Source organism: Idiotropiscis lumnitzeri, chromosome 2, assembly GCF_059441095.1.
Source record: "Idiotropiscis lumnitzeri isolate Australia: NSW breed Sydney's pygmy pipehorse chromosome 2, RoL_Ilum_1.0, whole genome shotgun sequence".
In the NCBI taxonomy this organism is placed as follows: domain Eukaryota; kingdom Metazoa; phylum Chordata; class Actinopteri; order Syngnathiformes; family Syngnathidae; genus Idiotropiscis; species Idiotropiscis lumnitzeri.
Genome location: NC_142392.1, coordinates 27,920,446 through 27,945,990, shown reverse-complemented (window position 1 = coordinate 27,945,990; position 25,545 = coordinate 27,920,446). Strand labels below are relative to the sequence as shown.

Genomic DNA, 25,545 nt, shown 5'->3' with positions numbered 1-25,545 from the left:
AAGACCCTCTCTCCCCCTCTCTCGCCCCTCTCTCTCTCCACAGGCTCCAGTTCACAGCCTCATCAGACAACCACCACTTCCTCCTGCTCAGCTTTGTTCCTCACAACATCTCAGGTGAAGAACCAGCTGAGGAAGATGAAGGCGAGGAAGGCGGCAGGCCCAGATGGGATCAGCTCCCAGCTCCTCAAATCCTGCGCAGACCAGCTGTGTGGAATCGTCCAGCACATGTTCAACCTGAGCTTGAAGCTGGGCAGAGTCCCCCAGCTGTGGAAAACATCCTGCCTGGTTCCGGTTCCAAAGACACCCCATCCGAAGGAGCTCAACAACTTCAGACCAGTGGCGCTGACGTCTCATCTGATGAAGACCCTGGAGAGACTGGTCCTCGTCCATCTGCGCCCCCTGGTCAGCTCCTCAATGGACCCACTCCAGTTTGCATACCAGCCTGGCATCAGTGTGGATGATGCCATCATCTACCTGCTCCACACTTCACTCTTCCACCTGGAGAAGGCGGGGGGCACAGTGAGGATCATGTTATTTGATTTCTCAAGTGCTTTCAACACCATCCAGCCCGCCTTATTGGGAGACAAGCTGGAGCAGGCGGGAGTGGCCCACCACCTCATCACATGGATTCACAACTACCTCACAAACCGGCCACAGTACGTGAGGACACAAGACTGTGTGTCTGACGTGCTCCTCTGCCGCAGGGAACTGTGCTGGCTCCCTTCCTGTTCACCCTCTACACCTCGGACTACAAATGCAATTCCACAACCTGTCACCTGCAGAAGTTCTCTGATGACTCTGCGATTCTCGGCCTCATTACTGACGATGACGATCGGGAGTACAGAGGGGTTACGCAGGGGTTCGTGGACTGGTGTCAGCAGAACCGCCTCCAAATCAACGCTGGGAAATCCAAAGAGCTGGTGGTGGATTTCCGCAAGCGTCGGCACTCTCCACCTGCACCAGTGAATATCCAGGGAACAGACGTTGAGAGGGTCTCAACTTACAAGTACCTGGGTGTTCATCTGAACAATAAACTGGACTGGAGCGACAACACAGACGCTCTCTATAGGAAGGGTCAGAGCAGACTCTTCCTACTCAGGCGGCTGAGGTCCTTTGGCGTTCGGGGAACACTCCTCAGGAACTTCTATGACTCGGTGGTTTCATCAGTCATCTTCTATGGAGTGGTCTCCTGGGCAGGAGGCATCTCGGGCCGAGACAAAAAGAGACTGGACAAACTGGTGAGGAGGGCCAGCTCTGTCCTGGGCTGCTCCCTGGACTCTGTGGACTCAGTGGGGGGCAGAAGGATGACGGCAAAACTGTCATCAATGCTGGACAAACCAGCCCACCCACTCAATGACACTCTGAGAACACTTTACAGCTCCTTCAGTGACAGACTTTTACACCCTCGCTGTACCAAAGAGAGATTTCGCCGCTCCTTCCTGCCAACTGCTGTCAGACTTTTTAACAAGAACATTGGGTCAGGCCTACAAACGGGAGGGCATTAGTGCAATTGTGCAGTCCTAGGATGCAATATTAACTACTACTGTACTTTCAGCCAAGGTTGTACTTAAATATTGACCAATGATGTATTTTGTTTACCATTACAGTATTCTTATTACAATACTTCTATCACTGTAGTATTTCTACCACTGCAGGATGTTCACTATTACAGTACTTTTATCATTGCAGTACTTTTATCATTGCAGTACTTTTATCATTGCAGTATTTTTCTATCATTGCGGTACTTTTACTATTACAGTACTTTTACCATTGCAGTACTTTTACCATTGCAGTACTTTCATCATTGCAGTATTTTTCTATCGTTGCAGTACTTTTACTATTACAGTACTTTTACCATTGCAGTATTTTCTATCATGCAGTACTTTTCTATCATTTCAGTACTCTTACCATTACAGTACTTTTATCATTGCAATATTTTTATGATTGCAGTATTTTCAATCATTCAGTAGTTTTTATCATTACAGCGTTTCCCCCTCCGTATAATGGACAAACATTAGGAGTGTTTCCTTACACTTAGATACGTTTATACTGTGTATATTTGCATGCTTTTTCTGAATGTCTGCTGCTAATGTTATACATTAACGGCTACATTACGCCGCCGACTCTGTGTGATCTATATCTTTGCTGCTGTAACACTTCAAATTTCCCCATTGTGGGACTAATAAAGGACATCTTCATCTTTATCTTTAAATGTTCCTGGGCTTGTTGGTCGAAAAGGGGGTTGTGGCGGTCTCCCTTTTTAAGCCCATATGTCAGGTTCGCCAATTTGACATATAGGGTTCATAGCTGGAAGGAGAGAAAGCAGCCCAAGTGGCTACAGAAAGGTTAACAAAGTTTATTTGACAACTTTATCTCCCCTCTGTTCCCCGATGCTTTTCACACATTCCCTTTTATAACATCGGGAAATCAGATTACACTTTAAGAAATCAGATTACACTCAAGGGTGGTACAGTTCGTCTTCTCAAAAGCTGGTTTAGTCCGGTTTATCATTGGCGTGCCGCCATGGGTCGCAGCGGACTTTGTCGTCAACATCTTCTATCAGGACCCAGCACGATGCTGTTTGCGTCAGACTTTGGGGCCAACTTCTTCTTATCAGGGCTCATCACGGTGTTGTTTACTTCATCGGCACTTCTGAAGAAGTGCCACCGCCCTGCCACACTCAAACTGTAAACACTCAAGCATAGTTCACTCTATTAAACTGCAACATGTTTTATGCACTACATATTAAAATAAGCTGCGTCACGGCAAATGTATAAGAACCTCTTAATATTATTCTAACACCATAGTAAGCCAAAGATGCAGATGCATTCCTTGCAGCATGCGCTTGTTCACTGATGAGATCCGTGCAACCCTGGATGGATGCATTAAATGTATTTTAAATGTTTGGATGGGGTGAAACTACGCACACGTGCATAAAACAGTGCTGGGCCACCCGAGGTTTATTGACCGAGGCAGTACAAAGTAAATAAATAAATAAGACCAATACGTACTTGATTTTTTAAAATAACTTAATATTTTGTGTTTTATCCACTAAAATTGATCATCCGCCATTGATGTTTTTGCCGCAGTGTGCACATTTTTTAGAGTCAGGCAGAATTCCTTCCGTAAGGAATTGCTTTAACAAGATATAAAAACCAGAAAATGTAAAATGTTAAATAATCAGTTCAAATTTTATACTGGAAAAAACATGGAGTTCACCCCCCACTATTGTTTTTTCTTTGGCATTTATTTCCTGCACTGATTTTATTTGGCATCAAACTTCGTCCAGCAGTTGAAGATGTTGCTCGTTCTCTTCTTTTATTCCCCAAAGTTCCTCTTTGTACTTGGGTGTCGTTCTTGCACACATTTTCAAATGATAATTCCAAAAAATCCGCACTTGATCTCTGCTTGGCGATGAGTCATGTGCCTCTTTTCGTTAGCGGCTAGCTAGCTAGCTAGCAAGCTAAGCTAACTACGCCGAAAAGCATCAACGCGCGAAGATGAAGTTCTCGGGACACAAAGGCTTAACGAATAATGTCGTAGTCCTTAAGAGTAGCACTGGACATCCTATGAGAAAATTACAGTCAGTTCCACACTAAATCAGAAGAATTTAGCGGTGGACTGCTTTTGTTCCGGTGTGGACGGGTCAGTGGATGTGGTCGAGGTCCTTCGGAAGCTGCGCGCTTGCTTATGACGTCATGATTTAAACACTTATTTTTTCAAATATATTTCTTTGCCTCTGTGTTTGTTTTTACACTAGGCTGTTCTATTTTAATATATATTTTATATAATATTTTAATTCGGTTGATAGAAAAAAATAACAAAATAACTAAATTAACGCCACATTGGCGAGTCAGCTCTTACGTCACTTCCGCCTTTGCCTGGAGAAGCCGCTGCTGCTCCAGCAGTGGGACGTTTACGTTTCTCCGACCGAACTTGCAACAATGCTGTGGTTCACTCGGGCTGCATGAATATAATGTCTGCATATACTAACAGTGGTTCTCAATTATTTCACGCCCGCCCCTACCAAGAAGAAAAAGATTCGCGCCCCCCAACCACCATTATATTTTTGTCTGAGTGTACTGATGTTAAATTGTCAATAAAATATCCCTTAACTAAGCTAAATTGAGAAGAAATATAATTTTGAGAACAGTTATAGTGAGGATCTCGAAACTCAGTACTCTGTTGTGCAAATATTGATGAGATGACAAATATTTGGCATGTTATTGTTGGAGTTGAGTCACCGTGGAAATGAGAAGTATTTAGTAAATCAACCTTTAAAAGCCAAACTTCCTCCAATGCGTGTTCGTTTTTTGTGCTCAAGAAGAAAAGGGTCAAACAAAGACTCAACAACTGATTAGAGTTCCGATATTTAGTTTCTTCCATTTCTGGAGTTCAGGAAATAGTACAAAGACAGATATCTGGGCGGCTTTTTCTTCATCTCACGAGAAAACTGCACTCGGGCGAGCACAGTCGAAAAATGCGCGCCATCTTTCAGCCCAGCTACAGTTTTTATAGGAGTTTTTTATGTCAAGGGTAATGTAGGTTGAATCGGTTGAATCAGTCGTCCTCGCTCCCTCCCACGGCACGGGTCCACGTCCAAGGGAAGGTCCTGCCCAGGTTAGTCATCGTCTGGGTAGTTGATGATGGTTGATTCCCGTCTGGTCCCCAAGACTGGCACGCCAAGTCTGGCCTTCTCCGGCGGGCAGTCTCTCCGTCTCTCTCCTCGCAGGCATTCCTCTGTAATCTTGTCGGTGTGCGCGTGTGTATGTCAAAGTGTCTGTGCGTGTATGAGCACGTGTATGTGCAGGTGTAAGTATATGTCTGTGTGTGTGTATGCTTATGTGCATGTGCTCTGATCTCCAGTTGTTATGTCTTTCGGAATGTGTTTTTCTTTTGATAGCGTCTGTGTGAGTCCTCCAGTGCCCAATTTGGTATGTTTGCATCTTCTACAGCCAATGTAGAGAATGTGATTCATCGTATTTTTCCATGAAGTGCTGTGAATGTGAGGGCAGCTCATGGAAATGCTATGTGCGCAAATTTGTTCCCACTACTGAGAATTTCAATAAAGTTCACACATTTAAACTAAGTACTCTAAATTTAGCATATGAGAATAATATAATAAATCAGTAGACATCATGACTACAATCCCAGTCATTCTTGTGACCCGTGATTCCAGTTCCATTTCATAAATGCTTTTTGTTTAATCAATGTTAAACATATTCAGTAAAAATGAACCTGCTAAATAAAATAATTGACCTTCTGTCCTGTAAGTGTTTAAAATAATGCCAGAAATCATAATACAATCCTTCATTTACCATTGCAGTCGTCTTATCATTGTCATGACCCGTGTCGGGCACGTCAGTGTTTTTGTTGTTATTTTATTCCCTCCTTCCTGCCATGTGCTTTTCTGTTATTGTTTTGTCAGCTGTGTAGGGGCGTTTCCCTCTCACCCTTTTCGTCCTCACCAGCCACGCACCTGTTCCCTGTTAATCATCACGCACCTGATTCCCATCTGCTCCCCTGATCACTCTGTCTATTTAAACCTCCCAGACCGACAACGCAGTGTCGGGTCATTTGCAGCATTTCATGGATTTCCACGACCGCGTATGTTTTCTGCCAAGTTCATGCTCTCCGCCCTGGTCTCCTGTCCCTGTCCGCTTAGTTTGTTCCCGTCTCGTTTTGTTCCTTGTCCTTTTGCCCGTTCAGTCTTGTTTAGTTTGCCTTGTTATTTTTCACCCTGCCACGTTGTTTGTCCCTGTTTGAGCTTTTCAATAAATCCCCTTTCAGTTACACCTTCCACTGCTTCCTCGCATCTTGGGTCCTCCCCCCTCCTCGCCGCAAGGCGATCCTGACAATCATTGCAGTACTTTTACCATTACAGCACTTTTATCATTGCAGTATTTTCTATCATTGCAGTATTTTTTATCATTGCAGCATTCTTATTAATTTCCCCTCTGTACCATGGACAGACATTCGGAGAGTTTCCTTACTGTATATGTTGTGGGTTGTAAGTGTGTATATACATGGGGATTGTGTATATACGTATCTCTCTCTTGTAGTTTCGTAGCCGATTTGGCCTTAGAATCCATGAGGTTTCGAATAGAGGAAATCAAAATACGCGTTGACGGGCTGCGTCCCAGGTTTCACGAGCACTGTTGTGGGGTAGCTTAAAGATGATCCGCTGACCCCCTGGTGCTTTTTTCCCTTGAATCCGTCCGCTCAGACTTAGGTTCTCGACTTCACCTTTCCTAATTGAATGGCCAAGGAACTTTGTCTGTCTGTTTTGGATTACCCGGATGAGCTCACGATTTCGTCCGACCCGTTGTAAGACTGACTCGTTGGTTTCATGAGTGGTGTATGACACACGTAGCATCCGACGGTACATCCACATTTCAGCAGCTTCTAGATTCTTTGTTGTCTTGGCGTTTAATGTCCAAGACTCGCACCCGTAGAGCAGGATTGACCAGATGAAACATCGTAGAAGTCGGTTCTTAAGATCAAGTGTGAGTTTGCGGTCTGTGAACAAGCTTCTCATTCGGTTGAAACCGTCCTTCGCCAGCGAAATTCTACGTCTAATTTCTTTTTCACAACGGCCATCATGGTTGATGACGGAGCCTAAGTAGTTGAAGCTTCGCACCTGTTCGATCTCTGAGGCCTGACATTGGAGTCTGCAAATGGGCTCTGGTTCACTCTTGGAGATGGTCATGCACTTGGTCTTTTTCTCGTTGATTTCGAGTCCAAAACGTAGGCTTTCCTCACGTAGTGCGTCAAGGAGCTTCTGGAGCCCCTCTTCCGAATCTGCCATGAGGACGGTGTCGTCAGCGTAACGTATGTTGTTAAGCCTTCGACCACCACACAGAATCCCTATACGTATATATACAGTGTATATTCGCATAGGTTTGCTTTTTCTGAATGTCTGCTGCTGTTATACATTAACGGCTACATTACGCCGCCGCCTCTGTGTGATCTATACCTTTGCTGCTGTAACACTGCAAATTTCCCCATTGTGGGAATATGAAAGGACATCTTTATCTTTAAAAACCTTGTGTTGGTGCTTCTTAAATAATTTTCCACAAGAGTAAGATTGAACAAAATGGTGAAACAAAAATTTAAAAAGTAAATTTTGTAACAATTAAACATTGAATACTAAATTATTCCTAAAACAGTTCACTAAATCTTATAATTAATAGTGAATTATTGTAGTTTAATGAATACTAAAACGAATAATGAAACATTAAAGTACTTAAATACCGAAATCATTTTCGAACACAATAACAGTTAAGTCATAGAACAGTGACATATTTTAATTTAAAATTCGCAATCACAACCTGGTGAAAAACCCTGTAAAAAGGCAAATATGTTGACATAAAGTATCACTTTATCATGTCAACTGTTAATAAAAGTGTTGGAGAGCCTAGGGGGTGGACTGTATAGGTGATTTGGTTCAATGGGGGTATGCTCTTTTAACCCCTGGGTGTCGGTCAGAACACAAGGATGAGTCCAAGATGTGGGTTGGCAGCTTTAATACTGTATCTTCACATAACATGTAACAGCACAGGCAACAGGCGGACAAAACATAGGCACAGATGGGAATGAGGTGATGGGCTCAGGCATGCAGGATGCATGTGAGCTTGTGGCAGTGAGCTCATGAAGCAATGAGCGGGTGGCAGACAGTGAGCACGAGTGTGCCAAGCAGTGGTCACGTGTATGTGTGTGGTTCTGTAACAAAAGAAACATCACATAAATATATAGCTCAACTCAACAAACAGCAGCTATAAACTGTATTTGCATGCGCAATTACATAAGCTCAAATGAGATATAAACTGCATCAAACAGTTGCCAACTACGGCCGTGGACGGCGCACAATGGCGGCGGCCATAGGGATTGCGTACTACCTAGGTTATAGCAGACGTACTACCTAGGTTGCAGCAGACCTGACGCACCTAGGTGTATAAACTATATAAAACTATACAAAGGAGCGCGCTTTAGTGGAGTACAACCTCCTTGTATATAACTAGCACACCGCGGGGAACATTTAGGCATTCACACACCGAGCGAAAGGCACATATTCAATGACGCGGCGAACTTCAAAGGCAGCTCGGCGACGGCGCATGGCAAGAAACATGGCGGCGGCGCACAACGACATACAGACTAGACGGGAGTAGACATGACGATGCACAGCGGCGCGATGAATGAACGCTGTAAACAAATAAATACACCGATGTACTCACTTGCGGTCAGGAACGCACACAGACACTGAGGCATCGAACACGTCTCATACTAGTGGTGGTCGGCTGACAATTGCAGCGCTACAGGCATTTGCCAGTAACCTGTATGCGGGCGCTTCTCGCGAGAGCTCGGCACCGACGCGACTCCAGTCATTCAACAAGCACACAAACAATGACGACACTCAACTTCGGAACCTTTCTAACAAAAAGGGAAATGCATTTGGAATACTATCCAACCAACAACATGGTGTCAGATATATAAACAAAACCAGCAACAAAAGTAAAATTCAATACATCTCTCAAGTTCATATTTGGGAACAAAAATGTTTGTTCATGTGCATCTTAGGTTTTTCTCTATGTTTAGAAGAAGATAACAATTATTTGCATCGCAAATGGCGACATCTGTCGGTGAATTGGTGACAGTGCGCCACACAGCCAGCAGCCAATCATATCACAGCGGGGTGTGTCCTGTTCTTCCGCTTTCGTGACGAACAGGAAATCCTTTCTGTGCGACTTTGAAGAACGTCGCTCTTTCATTCGTCTCGTCAAACAAAGAGAAGCACACGAGTTATCGCCAAGCAAAGATCAAGTGCGGATTTTTTGGAATTATCATTTGAAAATGTGTGAAAGAACGACACCCAAGTACGAAGAGGAACTTTGTGGAATAAAAGAAGAGAACGAGCAACATCTTCAACTGCTGGACGAAGTTTGCAACCAGCCTCGTGTTGTGCCACTCAAAGAAGGTTTGTACACGAGTGGGTTCATCTGAATCAAAATGACTTGACCAAACCAAATGTGTGTTTGTCTTTTTGTGTCCTACAGACGTCAGTGAAAACGATCTCCGTTTTGTGAAAGAGGAGCCAGACTTGACTCACATCAAAAAGTAGGAGGAGGAGGAGATCAACAAGTCACCACTGAACTTTGTCCCGATAAAGACTGAAGATGAAAACAAGGATGAGAGTGAGGACAAGAGAGGGGCGGAGCCTCCAAGCAGCAGCTCAAGTCATCACGTGACAACAGAAGGTGATGAAGACCACTGGGGGCCATCACAAGCACATAATGAGGACACATTATCAGACGCTCATGACGATGATGATGATGATGATGTGGTTGATGATGGGCAAGCCGAAGGTGAAAGGGCATGTCACACTGACTCATTAACCTTAAAGTTGTCTTTAAAACGGCACACAAGAAACCATGGTAAAGAAAAACCTCTATTTTGCTCAATTTGTGGCAAAATTTTCTCTCGAAAGTTTAATTTGACAATTCACACAAGAACACACAGTGGAGAAACATCTTTTCGCTGCTCAGTTTGTGGCAAAAGCTTTTCTTTAAAGTCAAATTTAAAAACATACACGATTACACACTGGAGAAAAACCTTTTTCATGTTCAGTTTGTGGAAAATGCTTCTCTCAAAAGACAAGTTTAATAGCACACACAAGAACTCACAGTGGAGAAAAACCCTTTTCCTGCTCAGTTTGTGGCAAAAGCTTTTCTGGAAAGTCAAATTTAACAAGTCACATAAAAACACACTGGAGAAAAAAACTTTTCCCGCTCAGTTTGTGGCAAAAGCTTTCCTGTAAAGTCAAATTTAACAAGTCACATAAAAATACACACTGGAGAAAAACATTTTTCATGCTCAGTTTGTGGCAAGAGTTTCTCTCAAAAGTCAAGTTTAACAGAACATATAAGAACGCACTGGAGAAAAAACCTTCGCCTGCTCAGTTTGTGCCAAAGGATTCTCTCTAAAATCAACTTTAACAAAACATAGAAGAACAACACAGTGGAGAAAAAACTTTTTCATGCTCAGTTTGTGGCAAGAGTTTCTCTGATAAGTCAAATTTAACAAAACACACAAGAACACATAGTGGAGAAAAACCTTTTTCATGCTCAGTTTGTGGCAAGAGTTTCTCTCAAAAGTCGCATTTAACAAGCCATACAAGAACACACAGTGGAGACAAGCCATTCAGTTGCAGCGTTTGTTCTAAAAAATTCTTCACTAAACAGGGAGCTGAGAGTCACAATTGTGCTGGCGAGAATTGCAGCGATCCTTGAAGCTTAAAAAAAATAAAACAAAAAACTGAAGGAACTGACTCTTTGTGGTAAGATGTAAATTTTGATTTTGAATAAAATATGATATATTGAATTTTGCAAAGCTTTTTTATTGACATTAAGCCAATGTGATCCGTGCCAGAAGAAGCAATGTGTCTGAGTGATGAAGATTTGTTTTGGTGTTTACATCAAACATGTAAATAAAATCAATTGCCTTTGCCTAGAACAACATTTGTCAACGTTATGCTTTTCAGTTGTCTTTTTAATCGTACTTAATGGAAAAGGTGTGAGAAGAAACGGTGCTTATGAAATCGTTGCCTTCCACAGTCATCAATAAAATCACTTGTTCCACTTGCTCAACTGGCCTTCATTACGCTGTGTGAAAAGGTGAAAAACAGATCTCGAAGTTGAACTAAAAAAAGAACCAGAAAGAGAAACGCGAATGATCTCAGTTTCTCTCAAAGTTTTTGGAATGGCAGGAGTGTAGCCACACCGGTCCAGCAAAAAGGCCACGATTCAGACTGATATCCAGATTTTCCTTTTTTATTTCTCCTTTTCCTCTGACGGCGTTCTGAAATTCCGGAGCCCCTTAGGGGACATGGAAGAAAAAACAACAACTTTGCATTCCCTCGCAAAATCTTTGCTTTCCCTTGCAAAGATAGTGAATGTTCGTTTATTTATTTTTTTAATACGTGTTTATGTACTTCCGGGTCAGTTTGGCTTGCCTAGCCTCTGATGCGCGGCTGTTCGAGAGACGACAGTACGTCAGATGCGGCAATAATCTTAGAGGGGGACTTGGAACGTTTCTTGCGGTCAAGAGATGTCCCTCACGGTGACATTCTGCACATGAAAAGCAACAAGGTATATACAATTCACTCGAACACACATGTCAAACTCAAGGCCCCTGGGCCAGATCTGGCCCGCAACCTCATTTTATGTGGCCCGCAAAGGGCAAATCATCTGCATCAACTTCCTGTTTCTATCATATTTTCTTCACTTTTAACAACACTGAGATATGAGATATTGCCATTTATTTGTTAGCAGTCCTCCCCTTTTAAAATACATTGAAAAATTGTTGAACAATTACTTAGGAGCTTCTGATTTCAAAACTGGCTTTCCATTCAATTTATATGGGTTCACAGTCATACCGGCCCTCTGAGGGAAACCACAACTATGATGTGGCCCGTCCACAAAAATGAGTTTGACACCCCTGCTCGAACGAAATAACCTTAATAATAGCAATATGGGTCCCTACCAATGTTCCCTCTAAGCTGCGCGCGTGCGCAATCGCGCGCTGCTTGCACACACTCAGCGCACAAGAACGTCTATGCAGCGCACAAAATAAAATAAAACAGAAACGCATTACTTAATATCTAATTTTAGAACTGATATAATCTAATTAATTAGACCAGTTATATATATTTTTTTGTACCATTTTGCAATGTAATTTAATGAGTGACATGTGTCCAGCCAATAATGCCGTACAGTTCGTGTACGCCTACGCAGCCAATCGGAGCAGAACGTCGCGAATGTGCCCTGCCCATATGCGCCGTTGCTCAGGGAGCTTGTGTGTCTGCTCAGACACATGAAAAATTAGAGGGAACATTGGTCCCTACTGTTAATGTTTTTGCATAATACTAGCGTGCAAACTGTTTACCTTTTGAGTGGCAAGAAAAGAATTGCTGTTCTGTTTTCAATTTGTAGTTCATTTAAATCATGTTATTGCATTCAAATTACTGTGAAGTGTAACGTTAAATATTTTTCTAAATGTTTTTTGTACAACGCAACTTTAGTTTCGTTATGAAGCAGCGTAGTTCGTACCCGGAAATGACGTCATCAAATCGGATGTCGCAGAAGCAGGAAGTATAATAATAGATCACCAATAAGAGAGAAATGTGATGATAATGAAGTCCAATCGAGCACAATCTGCATACATCTTTTGCCTTATCGAAGCCGGACCTAGATCTTACATTGTGGAAACAAAGTATGGACAAAGAGTGAGGAGGAACAGGAGTCTTCTGAAGGTTCCCGAGGACTGTAAGAAATCTTCTGATGCGGCTGAGGCTGCAAAGCAGGTGGATACATCGAAGGAGCACAGACCTCAACCACCAGCAATTTCTGGGATTACTGAACCTCTTCGAAGATCAACAAGAGTTAGACGACAACCGGACAGGCTGATTGAAAATGTTTAATGTTGTGTGATTGTTGCTAAAATTGTTGTAGAGCTGCTTGTTGTCATAAAAATGTGTGGATATTGATAAGAAGTGAAAATAATTGATAACAAAACAAAATAATAATAATAATAATAATAAACAATAATAATAATAAAAAAAGGCATAGGCATTGTTTAACGTTTGAAAGGGAGACGTAATGATAGCAGTTATATCATTGGCCACTAGTTAGCAGTATTGCCTGACGTGTGTTTTGGTTACCAGACGAACAAGTGTGTACGCACATAGACGAGAATGCAAGTCAATAAATAGACACAAGCTTGCAGCGTCACGTTGCCTGCGTGACTTCTTAAGATAGAAGACGGAACATTCCAGTAACCATTAAAAAAACGTAAAGTAACCATAAAATTATATAAAAAAAAACATATCGTCAACATACTAAAGCTGTTGCTTTATGGTATTTACAAAGAATTTTGTTTAAAATCCCCCTCGCTCTTCTTTTTGTCATTTCTATATTATGTACGTATTAATAACTGTGTTTGGTTTGCTAATGTGAATAATGTTTTTTTTTTTTTACAAAAAAACGTATAAGTAAATATTTATCATCTCATCAATATTTGCACAACAGAGTACTGAGTTTCGAGATCCTCACAATAGTAGTTCTCAAAATCATATTATTCCTTATGAATTTAGCTTAGTTAAGGGATATTTTATTGACAATCTAACATCAATTTACAAATATATATATATATGTATAGCGTTTTTGACCGAAAGTTGTTGTTATTGTACCTTGTGACGCGCCACTTTCGTTTTCTTCTTGAAGGATGCCGTTTCAAGGCTTATGTGGCTCATAAGCCACTTACATTGGCAATGTCGAAGGTCACTGAACCATGGTCGGCCCGCCAGCAACAGCACTTAGCGGCCATTTCTGAGTTTACGACAGACATTGGGCACGTGGCTGGTAAATGTAACCCTGTAGCTGAGTGATTATCGCGCGCCATCATATGTCCAGTCCAGCTCGGGGTTGATTTTTCAGAAATGGCTGCTGACCAGTCCGATGATCATGACACCCGCAACCTCAAGACGGTGAGTACGTCTCTTAAACTTGAAGTAGTGATGCGTGGCGGCGGCCCTGCTGTCCTCTGTGTGGCAGACATTAGGACTATGCCTCTCACCCAGCAGGCATAGTTCTTGGGGGCGTGTTCATGAAAATGTTTTTTGGTGCAAATTTATGATTGTGCATTATTCTCTTGTTGCTAGTCTTCAAATAAATGCCAGTTTCCAGTCAGACGTGTGTGTTCATTCCGACTGCCACATAGTAACCATAAATAAAAAAAAAAATGTCGTGTATACATACTAAAGCTGTTGCTTTGTAATTTATGTAGAATTTTTGTTTAAAATCGCCCCTGCTCTTCTTTTTGTCTTTTCTATATTTTGTACGTATTAATAACTGTGTTTGGTTTGTTAATGTTCATAAAGTTTTTTCCTTTAAACAAATATTAGTAAATATTTATCATCTCATCAATATTTGGACAACAGAGTACTGAGTTTCGAGATGCTTACGATATTCGTTCTCAAAATTATATTTCTTATCAATTTAGCTTAGTGAAGGGATATTTTATTGACAATCTAACATCAATATACAAAGACAGAAAAAAATGGTGGTGGGGGGCGCGAATCTTTTTCTTCTGGGTAGGGGCGGGCGTGAAATAATTGAGAAGCACTGCTAGTATATGCAGACATTTTATTCATAGAATCTTGCAGCCCAATTGAACCACAGCATTGTTGCAAGTTCGGTAGGAGAAACTTGAACGTCCCACTGCTGTTCCAGCAGCGGCTTCTCGGGGCATAGGCGGAAGTGACGTCAGAGCTGACTCGCCAATGTGGCGTTAATTTAGTTTTTTTTTATCAACCGAATTAAAATATTATATAAAATATATATTCAAATAGACCAGCCAGGGTTAAAAAACAAACGCAGAGGCAAAGAAATATATTTGAAAAATACGTGCTTAAAGCATGACGTCATTAGAAAGCGCGCAGCTTCCGAAGGACCTCGACCACATGCACCGACCCGTCCACACCGAAATAAAAACAAACACCGCTAAATTCTTCTGATTTAGTGTGGAACTGACTGTAATTTTCTCACAGGATTTCCAGTGCTACTCCAAAGGACTACGACATAATTCATTAAGTCTTTGTGTCCGATAACCTCATCTTCGCGCGTTGATGCTTTTCGGTGTAGTTAGCTTAGCTTGTTAGCTAGCTAGCTGCTAACGACTCATCGCCAAGCAGAGATCAAGTGCAGATTTTTTTGAGTTATCATTTGAAAATGTGTGAAAGAACGACACCCAAGTACAACGAGGTACTTTGTGGAATAAAAGAAGATAACGAGCAACATCTTCAACTGCTGGACGAAGTTTGCAACCAGCCTCGTGTTGTGCCACTCAAAGCAGGTTTGTACACGTTTTACTCTCATTTGCTTTGTAAAGAACGACTTTCTATCGTTCGAAATATGCATCACAACATTAAGTTGTTTGGGGAAATGCGTTCAAGGTTATTGCCGTTTTAGTTTTAAATATTGCTTGTCGGTTTGCTAAACTATTGTTTATGCCAAATAAAATCAGTGCAGAAAATAAATGCCAAAGAATAACCAATAGTGGGGGGTGAACTCCATGTTTTCCCAGTATAAAATTTGTACTGATTATTTTACATTTTCAATTTTCTGGTTTTTATATCTTGTTCAAGCAATTTCTTACGGAAGGAATTCTGCCTAACTCTACAAAATGTGCACACTGCGGCGAAAACATCAATGGCGGTTGATCAATTTTAGTGGATAAAACACAAAATATTAAGTTTTTTTTTAAAAATCAAGTACGTATTGGTCTTATTTATTTATGAACTTTGTACTGGCTTGGTCGGGTGAGAGTCAATGAACCTCGGGTGGCCCTGCACTGTTTTGTGCACGTGTGCATAGTTTCATCTCATCCAAACATTTAAAATTCATTTAATGCATCCATCCAGAGTTGCACGGATCTCATCAGTGAACAAACGCATGCTGCAAGGAATGCATCTGCATCTTTGGCTTACTATGGGCTTAAAAAGCGATACCGTCACAACCCCCTTTTCTACAAACAAGTCCAGGAACATTTAGTTCCTCGTAAAAAAATTCCTGTGGCCCAGGTGGTTTGCATCTCCACCGCAACTCATAGTTCCTGGTAATTTTTGCAAATGACAATGATGACGGAACAATGGGAGGTGTTGTGTTACTTTGTCACTCATTACTGACACCCTATGGCTGTTAAGCATCATTGCAGTTACAAAATAATTCAGGGAACTCTAATAATATTATGGTGTATCTTAGTCTAATTTGAATACATATTGGATAACTTTAAAATATACAGTCATTATTCAAATATGTCAACATGAAAGTCAGAGTGAAAGTGTTGTTGCTGAATGCTTATGTGTAAGAACGTTTACTCTTCAAACGTAATTTTGTTTTAAAATTTATTTAGAAACAGAAATTTGATAAAAAAATAAAATAAAAAGGGGAATGTTGGAACGTACTAGCAGGCTAAATGTCATTTTGGGAAAAACAAAACAAAACAAACGTAAATCATGCAATAAATAGCCCCTCTGATTCCAGGGCCCCTTTAATTCTTTTAGGCATACAGATTAGAATGGAAGCAAAAAGTACCCACGGTGAAACTATCTCTCAATGCAAAATGAAAAACTTGTAAACATATTTAACTTGAAGGATTCCTATTTTATCTATGTCATTATGTTGCGATGGCCCCCAGTGGTCTGCATCAATATGTTAGGGTCCCACAACAGGTGTTCCATCAGACGCACACAATAGCCTGTGTGTGCTAACTTCAGCTCGCTTCCAGAAACGTCTGTGACGATGTCAGGAATGAAATCGGGCATCAGCCGCAACGTGCTTCCTTTTTAAATGCTCGTTTATCACTGTTGTTGTGCTGCGAAAGGGAGGTTTACATCGTAGAATGTAATTTTGTGAAATGCCCCCATGGTCTGGTCCAAATCGGGGTCACACGCATTGCATGCATCACAACATTAATGCGGCAGGCACAAGTCAAGGTAGCACGGTAGAAACAATATAAGACAAAGTCGACGCACGAGGTTTGACTTGACCAAACCAAATGTATGTTTGTCTTTTTGTGTCCGACAGAGGTCAGTGAAAACTATCTCCGTTTTGTGAAAGAGGAGCCAGACTTGACTCACATCAAAAAGGAGGAAGAGGAGGAGGAGATCAACAAGTCACCAGTGAAAGTTGTCCCTATAAAGACTGAAGATGTAAACAAGGATGAGAGTGAGGACAACAGAGGGGCGGAGCCAACAAGCAGCAGCTCAAGTCATCACATGACAACAGAAGGTGATGAAGACCCCTGGGGGCCATCACAAGCACATAATGAGGACACATTATCAGACGCTCATGACAATGATGATGATACTAATGATGATGATGATGATGATGGGCAAGCTCAAGGTGAAAGGGCATGTCGCACTGTCTCATTCACTTCAAGGCTGTCTTTAAAAGGGCACAGAAAAACACACAGTGGTGAAAAACAGTTTTCTTGCTCGGTTTGTGGCAAAAGCTTCCTGCATAAGTCAATGTTAACAATCCACACAAGAACACACACTGGAGAAAAACCTTTTTCCTGCTCAGTTTGTGGAAAATGCTTCTCTGTAAAGTCAACGTTAACAATCCACACAAGAACACACACTGGAGAAAAACCTTTTTCCTGCTCAGTTTGTGGAAAATGCTTCTCTGTAAAGTCAATGTTAACAAGCCACACAAGAACACACAGTGGAGAAAAACCTTTTTCCTGCTCAGTTTGTGGAAAATGCTTCTCTGTAAAGTCAATGTTAACAAGCCACACAAGAACACACACTGGAGAAAAACCATTTTCCTGCTCAGTTTGTGGCAAAAGTTTCTCTGGAAAGTCTAATTTAAGAAAACACACAACAACACATAGTGGAGAAAAACCTTTTTCTTGCTCAGTTTGTGGTAAAAGATTTTCTCTAAAGGCTCATTTAACAAGCCACACAAGAACACACAGTGGGGAAAAATCTTTTTCCTGCTCAGTTTGTGGCAGAAGCTTCTCTCATAAGTCAACTTTAACAAGGCACACAAGAACTCACAGTGTAGAAAAACCTTTTTCCTGCTCATTTTGTGGAAAATGCTTCTCTCGAAAGTCTGATTTTATAAATCACACAAGAACACACAGTGGAGAAAAACCTTTTTCCTGCTCAGTTTGTGGAAAATGCTTCTCTGAAAAGTCTACTTTAATTAAACACACAACAACACATAGTGGAGACAAGCCATTCAGTTGCAGCGTTTGTGCTAAAAAAAATTGCCACTAAACGGCTTGCTGAGAGACACGATTGTGATGGTGAGAATATAGGGCTGGGCGATGTGACCTAAAATCAATTTTGCGATAAATTGAGCAATTTTTCCTCGGTAATGATCAATGCACGATAAATTCCCCCTGAGGACCAAAATCAAAATAAATGCAGGAAATGCATATTAACAGTTTTTTTTATTGACCAACTGGTACACATCACTTTCAATGAAAAATAATAGTACAAAAACCATTTGTATAAACATTCCAAATAGCTTGCTTTGCATGATTTGAACAATGTCACAAAGAACAGGAGAAAAAGGGTACCTCTCACAAAATCTTTTTCTGCAAATAGATTGTGCCGAGATGCTGTAATTCCATTTGCAAAGGCCTAGATATGTGTAAAGGTATCTTGTAAACAATATAAATAATGCCATGTGCAAAGGAGCTGGTCGCCTGTAAACAAAATGCTAAATAAAATGAAAAAAAAAAAATCAATGGAATGCCAGTGCCAAATAAACAAGTGTGCTTCATCAGGAAAATGCTGTCTCAAGTACGCTGGTGCGCGGTCGCCACTTGTCGTCTATGTCATGCACGGTCAGGCTCAAACAGGGATCCATGTTGCGACCCGACCACAAGTCGGATGTAGATGCAAAATGCTTGACATGTCTCCGCTCCCGTCCCGATGTTGTCCATATCGGGAAGTGCTGTTTGCGGCAAAATATTTTCGTACCTCTCGTCGGCTACTTTCATGAGGCGTTTAAATCCTGTGCGCTCCACTGGAACTAGAGGAGCTTTATCTTTAGCTATGTGCTAGGCTATTGCGTCCACCTCTGAGACGTTCTCTCGTATGGTGTCGCCTCCGTTATGGGCTGTTGTCACTTGTCCAACCTTGCTTCTCACTTTGAACTTTTAGCACACATTGGTTGTGTTGGGGGTGGTGAAAAATAAAAGGTTGGACGCGCTGTTTCGGGTGGTTACGATGTACTTTGTAGTTTGTGTTCTTTTGCTCAAACATTGTCTTTATGGAACCCAAAACATTTCCAAACGACAGATGTCGAATTTCTTTTCGGGACAAGCACAACAGGAACAACTTCAACTAACGTTACTTCGCGTGTCAGCCGCTTCGGGATTTGAATCGCCAGCTATGACCGTGTCGTCAGTTTTCTTTCTAGTTCAGCTGGGTGGAGTCACGTGACTAAAAAGACTATTCTTTTTTTTTTAAACACCGAATTTACCGACATGGGCAAAATGATTGTATTACATTTCAGGAACAGTAAATTTTCGGTTTATCGTCCAGCCCTACGAGAATAGCAGCGATCCTTGAAGCTTAAAAAAAAGGACAAGAAAAACCTGAAGGAACCGACTCTTTGTGGTAAGATGTAAATGTAATTTCGAATAAAAAATGCTAAATTAAATTTTGCAAAGCTTTTTTATTGACATTAAGCCAATGTGATCTGTGTCAGAAGAAGCAACGTGTCTGAGTGATGATGATTTTTTTTGTGATTTTACATCAAGATGTAAATAAAATTAATTGCCTTTGCCTGGAACAACATTTGTTAACGTTATGCTTTTCAGTTGTCTTTTTAAACGTACTTAATGGAAAAGGTGTGAGAAGAAACTGTGCTTATGAAATTGCTGCCTTCCACAATCATCAATAAAATCACTTGTTCCACTTGCTCAACTGGCCTTCATTACACTGCGTGAAAAGGTGAAAAACAGATCGAGAAGTTGAACGATAAAAAGAATAAGAAAGAGAAACGCAAATCGGCTCCGTTTCTCTCAAAGCTTTTGGTATGTCGGGAGTTGGCAACTTGATGGCGACTGGAGTCAGCATTTATTTGTCACCACGGACGAGATGATTCGCATCACGCAGTTCGTTGCTGCTGCTGTCTAAATTGAACCCTGGAGGTCACCCGCCAGCTTCCCTGAATTTCACCGGCGGATCTTCAGCTATCCCACGTCTGACCCCAGATTGTTGTGGAATTTTCAGCAGTAAGGGAAGATCAATGAGATAGTCTGGAAAATAAATTGTCTTTTGAGTCAGTCTGCAGAGTGATCTCAGTGGGAGAAGTGCGTGGGAAGATACTGATGCACACAGGAAGATGAAGATTTATTTGACAGGAACTGTGTAATCTTAAAACAAAAAGATACTTTTTCTGCGTTGAGCCTACTTATCAGTCAAGGTCGTGTTGTTTTGGCTTCACAAAGAATCCTCGAGTACAAGAAGCGAAAGGCACTTTCTTCAAAAGCAAGTGGCCACAATAAATAACAAAAACCTTACTTGCAAAATAATTGTCCATAATATTAAGATTGAACAAAATAGTGACACAAATATTGAAAAAGTAAACAATGTCACGATTAAACATTGAATCCTAAATTATTACTAAAACAGTTCAATGAATCTTGAAATAAAAAATCACCGTAGTTTAATGAATACTGAAATGAATAATGAAATATTTAAGTTAGTTAAGTTATAAACACTGAAATCATTTTTTAAGACTCTAACATTTAGAGAATAAAACAGTGACGTATTTTAATTTAAAATTCGCAACCACGTCGCTGGCGAAAAACCCTGTAAAAAGGCAAATATGTTGACATAAAGTTTCACTTTATCATGTCAACTGTTCATAATAGGGAAATACATTTGGAATACTGTCCAACCAACAACATGGTGTCAGATGTGAAAACAAAACCAGCAACAAAAGTAAAATTCAATACATCTCTCAAGTTCATATTTGGGAACTAAAATGTTTGTTCATGTGCATCTTAGGTTTTTCTCTATGTTTAAAAGAAGATAAGGATGATTTGCATCGCAAATGGCGACATCTGTCGGTGAGTTGGTGACAGTGCTCCACACAGCCAGCAGCCAATCATATCACAGCGGGGTGTGTCCTGTTCTTCCGCTATCGTGACGAACAGGAAATCCTTTCAGTGGGACGATGCCATCTTTCTTTCATCTCGTCGAACAAAGAGAAGCTCACGAGTTATGGCCAAGCAAAGACCAAGTGCGGATTTGTTGAGATTGGCGTTTGAAAATGTGTGCTAGAATGACACCCAAGTACAAAGAGGAACTTTGTGGAATAAAAGAAGAGAACGAGCAACATCTTCAATTGCTGGGCGAAGGTTGCAAGCAGCCTCGTGTTGTGCTACTACACAAAGCAGGTTTGTACACGTTTTACTCTCATTTGCTTTGTAAAGAACGACTTTCTATCGTTAAAAATATGCATCACAACATCAAGTTGTTTGGGGAAATTGTTCAAGGTTATTGCCGTTTTATTTTTAATTCTTGCCTTTTACTTGCCGGTTTGCTGAACATTTGTTTATGCCAAATGAAATCAGTGCAGAAAATAAATGCCAAAGAAAAAACAATAGTGGGGGGTAAAATCCGTGTTTTTTTTCCAGTTTAAAATTTGAACTGATTATTTAACATTTTACATATTCCAGTTTTTATATGTTGCTAAAGAAATTAAGTTTGTCATGTCAGGTTTCAAAACTATGCTGACAGATGTAGTGTATTTTTATATCCACTGTTGGAGTTGAGCCACCGAGAAAATGAGAAACATTTAGTAAAAGCCAAACTTACTCCAATGCGTGTTCGTTTTTTGTACTCAAGAAGAAAAGGGTCAAATAAAGACTCAACAACAGCTGATTAGGGTTGCGATATTTTAGTTTCTTCGATTTCTGGAGTTCAGGAAATAGTACAAATACGGATATCTGGGCGGCTTTTTCTTAATCTGACGAGAAACTGTACTCGGACGAGCACAATCGAAAAAATGTCGGGCTGATCTCAGCCCAGCCTCACATTTTCTAGGTTTCCTATGTCAAGGGTCATGTAGGTTGAATCGGTCGTCCTTGCTCCTTGCCCGGTCCACATTCCACGTCCAAGGCTGACCTTCTCAGGCAGGCGGCAGTCTCTCCGTCTCTCCTTCCCCTGTAATCTCGTCAGTGTACAGATTGTGTGGTCTATGTTTTCCCAGATCAAATTATGTTTTTTGGTGTTCTTGATAGTGTCCCTGTGACGTCCTCCCAGGCCCAACTTGATATGTTTGTATCTTCTATGGCCTATGTGGAGAATGTGTTTTGTTGTATTTGTCCATGAAGTGCTATCTGGTTTGTCATCAGTTTGACCTGAGCAGACTGAATCTGTTTGTTCTGAATGAGAGTGTGGGTCATGAAAATACTATGTGTGCAATTTTGAGGTCTTACATTTAAACTATGTCATATCAATTTAGCATATGAATGAATCAGTAAACACCATGACTACAATCCCAGTCAATCTTATCGATGCACTGCACTTCTACTTTCATTTGATAAATGCTTTTTGTTTAATCAATGTTTAACATATTCAGTAAATATGAACCTGCTAAATTAAATAATTGACCTTCTTTCCCGTAAGTGTTTAAAATAATGCCAGCAATCGTAATACAATCCTTCAATATTCATGTCCGGTGTGGCCATTCCCTATAAGAAGGGAAGGCCGGAGAGAGGGGACACCTTTCCCTTTTTTCTTTTTGGGGAGACTTCTTTTGACATCAGCATGTGACGAGAATAAAATCTGTTTCTCACCAAAATGGCTGTGTCAGAGAATCTTTTTCCATCACCAATTCTGCCATGCTCCGCGACCTGTCCGGAGGGAAGCAGAGCCAGACCCACACATCAACAACAAAATATACCACATTTTTGGCATTTTGCTCCATTGAGGGTCTCAGGGTGCTGGGGCGCAGGCGTTCAACAGCCGGCCGGCTGAACTTTAGGTGAGATGCGTTTACTCACAATGGGTGTTGTGCGCCTGTGTCCAAGCGGTCGGGGCTTTTGGGGTCGTTAAAGAGAGCTTGTGCGTGGGTCTGCTGGCTGATTGGTCATGGAAAATGTCCCTGTGTTAGTTTCAATTATTGTTTAAACAAGAGGCCTCTATAAATGATTAAGACATTCACAGATGTCAAAGTAAAAAAATGATGATAGGAACTAAGTAAATGGGGACTAGTGTGGGAGAAATGTGCAGAAGATAAAGAAAAGAAAGGTCTAGTGGTTAAAGAAATGAGAAATAAGAAGTGTAAAATACCTCTAGACAACATAGTCGTGAATAAGCTCAGTTTGAGCACAGAACCTGGCCAGGGTGTAAATTTTAGCAGGAAAATGATGAGCTGAAAATAGAAATAATGAAGAGCAGCGCGCTTCCACGTTATCGTATTGGGCACTTTGTGGCATGGAACACAGTAAGGATCGAGGCGTACCGTTGTGTGGAGGGCCCGACGGTTTTGCTGGTACGTAGCAAGAGTAAGGAATTAAGTCTGGGCCGGTTCGACTCCGCTGTTCAGATACGTTCCCTGTGATTAATCGTGTTCTGGTCAAGGCCACGCAAAATCAAAAACCTGGCTGCGGTCCGCCCCGTATTGGCACAGGATGTACGCAGGGGTTTGTGAAGAGATGAGATGAAAGTACGTGGAAGTTCGGCCTAATTAGGGGGGTTGCTGCTTCGTTTGTTTTTATTGTTATTTGTGTTGACACATGTGGGGCATGTGTCAAAGGGGGGAGATAGGTGCAGTATTTTGTTCTCATGATTGTTTTTTGCATGTAAGGATTTTTAATAGGACATGTCAATAATGATCATGCAGAGGTGAAAGAGTTGAAGAGTGAGCCGAGCAGGAAGAATGCAAGCAGAGCGCTGTGGTCTCACCTCCATCTACTCTGGGACCAGGAAGTCAGGCAGCCCCCACGCAGGAGAAAAGGGGTGATAGTTATAAACCAGTGCCAGTCCCTCCTTTGTAGAAAGAATTGCCCCTTCTAAAAGCCAAATGTTATTGCATTAATATTCCGTTTTATCAGTTCAACTAACGCGTGTGCGTCCTAGTGTGCATTGAAAGATGCAGCATAAAAAATGTTCAAAAATTTGGATAATAACTAAAGCAAAATTAGAATGAGAAAGATAATTGGCTACATAATCATTGGGGTGAAATTAATCTTCATTGCAAGAAGCGGTCATATAAATAGAGAAATCTAAGATCATAAAAGGATGAATTTATGTTCCGTGGAATGTGATTTGTCAACACGGAAACGCCCTGAGTGATGAAAACGTTAACATATGGTTCAGGAACAGGTCTCTTTGATGGCAAAAGTCTGACTACGGTAAACAATTGATAATTAGACCTCAATGAAGTGATTGTGCAGTTGAAAAAGTTCATATCTTGACTGTGAAAAGCTAAAGTGAGAAACTAGGATTAACTATTTGGCAAACACTAGAACGTATTCAGTCTCGAGGAAGACTGAACGCAGTAAAATTGCAATAAGAAGAACAATAAACCAGCCCAGAGTGTTACAATGTCCTGGAAACAAAAGTTTGGGATTGCCCTGAGGGTGAAATTCCTCTCTGAACTCCTCCTTTTTGCCCCCGGCAGCAACTCATAAAACAGGGAAACTGATAAAAGATACAATTTTGTTGAAACAGAACATGCAAGGTTAAAGGTCATGCAAAACGAAAAAAAAAAAAACATCTAATGTTCCATACTTCTGTTTGGCGACGGATGTACAAGGGTAATTCAATTAATGAAACGACATTTTGAGATGGAAATGACAGGAATATGATGAATTATCATGTTGTGATGGATTAAATTAGATTATGAATTAAATTACACATTTTTAGTCTGTGGATAATCCACTTCAAATTATACTGACTCATTGGTTGAGGAAAACGGGGTTATATTAGTTCAGTGGTTCTCGATTATTTCCTGTCACGCCCCCCCTACCAAGAAGAAAATAGATTTGCGCCCCCCCACCACAATTGTTTTTACATTTCGTTCTAATGTACATGTTCTTTGTATTATAAATGTTAGATTGTCAATAAAATATCCCTTAACAAAGACAAATTGATTAAAAAAATCTATCATTTTGAGAACGACTATTGTGAGGCTCTCGAAACTCAGCACTCTGTGGTGCGAATATTGATGGGATGATAAATATTTACTATACGTTTTTGTTTAGTTTTTTTTAACTTTATTAACATGAACAAACCAAACAGTTATTAATACATACATAATATAGAAAAGACAAAAAGAGCCAGGGGGATTTCAAACAAAAATTCTATATAAATAACAAAGCAACAGTTTTAATATGTTGACTACACATTTTTTTTTTTATGTTCACAATCTGATTGACGTCAAACCGCTTCGTTGTGATGACGTCAGCCATTTCCGTGTTCCAGCCTGAGAGCGTCTGCTAAATTGCTCACGTAGCCATCGTCTTATTTTGTTCGGATACGTAATGGTTGCAATACAACATTTCTGTTCATAGCTGCTGGCTCTCCGCCCGAACGCGGTTTGAGTCAGACTTCTTTTAAAAGTCGAGCGTCCATCGAAGCAATTCATTTTAGCGATTAGCGCGCTTAGCGCCTCCTTGCTCGCTCTGCTGCGGCGCAAGATAGCTTGTCGCGGGGCATTTAAGGAGCGGCGAAAGAAATCACTTCCGGGTCAACGAGCGACGGGGCGACGCTTTTTTGTTTTTGTTAATCAGTACTGCGTGAACTCGGGGCACAAACAGCTTTGACGAGCTCAAACTCGCGTTGTCTGAGATCGCCTTTTTCGGTCCCAAAACCATGCAAAAAATTATGTTCCCCAGGGTCCCACGCGCCCCCCCCCAGCATCGCACCGCGCGCCGAATCACTGGTGTAGCACAACACGAGGCTGCTTGCAAATTTCGCCCAGCAGTTGAAGATGTTGCTCGTTCTCTTCTTTT

The 25,545-nt window shown here is 41.1% G+C and overlaps 1 protein-coding gene and 1 long non-coding RNA gene across 2 annotated transcripts in view; both read right to left on the bottom strand.

Moving 5' to 3' along the window:
- LOC148342186 (uncharacterized) overlaps positions 1–25,545 on the bottom strand; it is a 334,990-nt gene that overhangs the window by 257,934 nt on the left and 51,511 nt on the right. The window lies entirely within an intron of this gene.
- Positions 7,510–8,445, bottom strand: LOC148342188 (uncharacterized). Its single transcript, XR_015841498.1, has 2 exons — positions 8,235–8,445; positions 7,510–7,722 (listed from the first exon to the last, which is right to left on the bottom strand). It is a non-coding gene; the product is annotated as an uncharacterized LOC148342188 (long non-coding RNA).